This window comes from Lycium ferocissimum, chromosome 9, assembly GCF_029784015.1.
Source record: "Lycium ferocissimum isolate CSIRO_LF1 chromosome 9, AGI_CSIRO_Lferr_CH_V1, whole genome shotgun sequence".
In the NCBI taxonomy this organism is placed as follows: domain Eukaryota; kingdom Viridiplantae; phylum Streptophyta; class Magnoliopsida; order Solanales; family Solanaceae; genus Lycium; species Lycium ferocissimum.
Genome location: NC_081350.1, coordinates 41,699,585 through 41,703,249, shown reverse-complemented (window position 1 = coordinate 41,703,249; position 3,665 = coordinate 41,699,585). Strand labels below are relative to the sequence as shown.

Below are 3,665 nucleotides of genomic sequence, written 5' to 3'. Positions count from 1 at the left end.
AATTTTGACCAAATAAACATGAAAATATTTTCCTTTCATACCGAACACACCCTAATTCTAGGTGATGATAATCCATTATCGAACAGTGTCTAATATTAGCCCAACTCCTATTTTCTTAAGTGAAATATAAATATATATGAAGCCCAAAAGTATGAATAAAGATATAACGGACGAATCAAAAAATAATAATTCATTAACTGGAACAGGAAGAGTATGAACACCAGACATTAAGATATAATTCCACATATTAATCCCAGTAGAGAAACATAAAACTAGACCTATATTCCATGATTGCTTGGAACTAATGAGTATGGTGCTGTTTAAAAAGAACAAGGAGGGGGGAGGGTTGGTCCCGGCGGGGCTCGAACCCGCGACCTTCGGCTCATAAGACCAACGCTCTAACCAACTGAGCTACGGGACCAGTGCTAGTGGCTATCATTATATTCTTACTCAACTCTAATTGGATCTTAATGAATTATGATTCTTCAAACTCTAGTTTAACCCAAAAGTTAGTCGAGAGGAATATAATTAGATGGATCATAGCTTCACTTTCTTTGATTTTCCTAATCAATCTTTCATTTACATACAAGTATGAACATTATTAGAACGGTAAATTGGAAACCTTAACAAAGAAATGAAAGGAAGAATGGACATGTTTAATATGCTCACAGTCTCAATTTATGTGGCACTTATTTGTGCACGGAGTTTGTACAATTTGTTAATGTGGTGTTTGTACTCCTTAGCCGTTTATATATAGCAGTGTTTTTAAAAGCGGGGGCATAAGACGGGGCTTTTTATATATGCCTTGGCGAGGCGTAAGCCCCGAGGCATGGGGCCTAAGGCCCATGGGTATTTAATTTTATTATTAACTAAAATAATATAATAACAATAAATATTATTTAATAGGTAAAATTATATAAAAAAATAAAAAATAACTGTAAATAAATGAAATACACACACACACACTCTCTCGTGTTTGATCCTCACAAAAAAAATAATCAGAGTAATCTATTATACGCCACTTACAACTTGTAATTTTATATAACATAATTTTACAAGTATAAATAATACAATGAAATAAAAGCTATTATGAAATGCAAATCAACTCTATCTAACATCTTAACTTTCAAAACAATGAAAAAATGACACTTTCTTAAAACATTATTATTATCATACTATTCAGTTTATCTCCCTATAAGGAAATAATCAATAAACCTTATCAGTATTATAATTAAAACGTAACTCCTTCATGAATAAAAATAAAATTACTTTCAAATAGCGAAATAATAAAATATGATTATTTTGATACATATGACAAAAGACCAATGACAAGTGAAATGTAAAATTCGACAATGTATTTTTTTTTAAAAAATATTAAGTGATAGTCAACTTCATGATGTTCGCAAATAGTAAATATGCAATATACGACTTGTATTTGAGTTACTCCCGATCTTTTTATTTCTATAGATGAAAAACTATTAAATATAATTCATTTGTTAAAGAATTATGAGGGTCAATGATTTTAATTAAAAAATTTAACATATAATTTGTGTAAGAACTGTTGGGCAAGCCCCGAGCGTAGGCGTTAGGCGTGTTTAGGGCATGCCGTCGGACGCTTAGGGTGTAAGCCTCACAGGAAATAAGCCCTGCACGTGAGCCCCGAGACGTTTTGTCAGTGCCCCGCCCTGAGACGAGCCTCGAGGCGAGTCCTGAAACTGCCTTTTAAAACACTGATGTATAGTAGAAACTATAGTATACTCTTTAGTTCAACAATTGTAGCGTGAAACAAAAATACTAACTTTTATTCATCCCTTCCATCACAATTGTTCTCCCTGCAATATATATATATACACATATATACACACACTAGAAACACGTATTTTTTATGAAATTTCTGACTTCATAAAATATGCTCCCGTTAGAAACTAATTCCAACAAATTTTCATAGAAAAATGGTCCGCCGAAGGCCTTTGTTGTAAAATGTGCTTGTTGAGAATTGTTTCCGAGCGACGACTTTCATGAATAATCCTAGATTATTGACGACGTTCTAATGGGAACATCCATGAGAAATACACAGATTACAGTACTAATTTATGTGATCTTTTATTTGACTAGGCATGAAATTGAATTAAAAAAAATAAAGATTTTTGTCTAAACAAGCCTTAGATATTTTGTAGCTATAAATCATCTCATTTAGGATAAAATCTAAATTTTAATTCTATATTATTTTTAGATATAAAAGTGTGATTTTTTTTTAGAAAAGACTAAAAAGAACGTGCCACGTAAATAAGAAGAGATGAAGTATACAAAATAGTTATCGTTTCCAAATTAAAGTTTGTCCTTTAATAATATCCTTTAATAATATTTCTTCATCTTTATATTTCTTCCATATAAGATTTGCTTGTTGCTTGCAAGTTTTATTTTTTTCATATAATATTTGCTTGTTGCGTGCAAGTTTTATTTTTTTTTCTGATTCTGTCTCATTTGCTACAAAAAGAAAAACAGTGCCTGTTTCAGACCAAGAGAACTGTCAACATTTTAATCGGTTGGGCTCTTTAAAGTTTAGGGTTAGTGTGGTATGGCGTGATGGGGTTAGGGTGGGATTACCGGGGCATGAGTGATATTTTTCGAAATAAAAATTCTGCCAACTAACCTAACATGAGAAAAAAAATACGGAAAAAGCTCATAAATACCTTCCTTCTACCTTTGGGTCTAAAAATATCCTTCCATCCACCTTTTAAATCTAAAAATACCCTTAAAGTTTATTTTTGGCTTAAAGATTCCCTTCAAACTAACAAGTCAAATTTAACTCTTTTACAAAGCCACGTGACATTTTGTAATTGGTCATGTATTTCAATTTTAGAATAAGTAAAACCCACCGCATTTTTAACACCCAAACCCATTGACCCGTTTTAAAAATGATACAATCTTTCCATTCCTCACAATTCTCTTCACTTGCCAAGCTCTTCTAGTACTCAATAATCGATCTAACATCTTTTTCCCTCAATACCCACAAGCTCAAATGAAATAAAATTCAAATCTTGATTATCAAAAATCAAATCTTGGAAAGTTTTACCACACCAAAATGGAATGTTGATTTCATTGGCTATAGGGAAAGGTGATTGAGAAATTTGGTGTTGAATAATGGAGATTTAGCAAAAAATCTGATGGTGGGTTTATGAGGAAAAGTGGAAAGAAAGGTGTCCACTTTTCGCTGATTATTTGAACCAACATTTCCCCATGGCTTCCCAAACTCAGCCTGCTATTTGATGCATTCTTGAATTTTAATGGGGAAGACTTCGAGGGCAGCTTTGTTGTTGATCTTTACAAAAGTCTGGAAGACATAGCAAGAGAAGATTATGAGCCTGTTTGGATGGGCTTAAAAAAAGCAGCTTATAAGTGGAGAAAAAAAAAAAAAAAAAAAAATTTGGCCAACTTATTTTTTTTTGGAGAACATTTTGGATAAATTTCAAATCAATTGGCCCAATTAATTTTTTTGAGCTTATTTTAAGATAAAATGACTTTAAGTTGGCGGAAACCAAACAAAAAAGCTAAAAACGTTCTTTATAAGCAACTTATAAGCCAATCCAAACGGGCTCTATATCATTTACTTTAAAACGGGTCAATGAGTTTGGGTCTTAAAAATTGGGTGGTTTTACTTATTC

The 3,665-nt window shown here is 32.1% G+C and overlaps 1 non-coding gene across 1 annotated transcript; it reads right to left on the bottom strand.

The window, feature by feature from the left end:
• Positions 1-347: 347 nt before the first annotated feature.
• TRNAI-UAU (transfer RNA isoleucine (anticodon UAU)) lies at positions 348-421 on the bottom strand. The gene has a single exon. It is a non-coding gene; the product is annotated as a tRNA-Ile (tRNA).
• Positions 422-3,665: the final 3,244 nt, after the last annotated feature.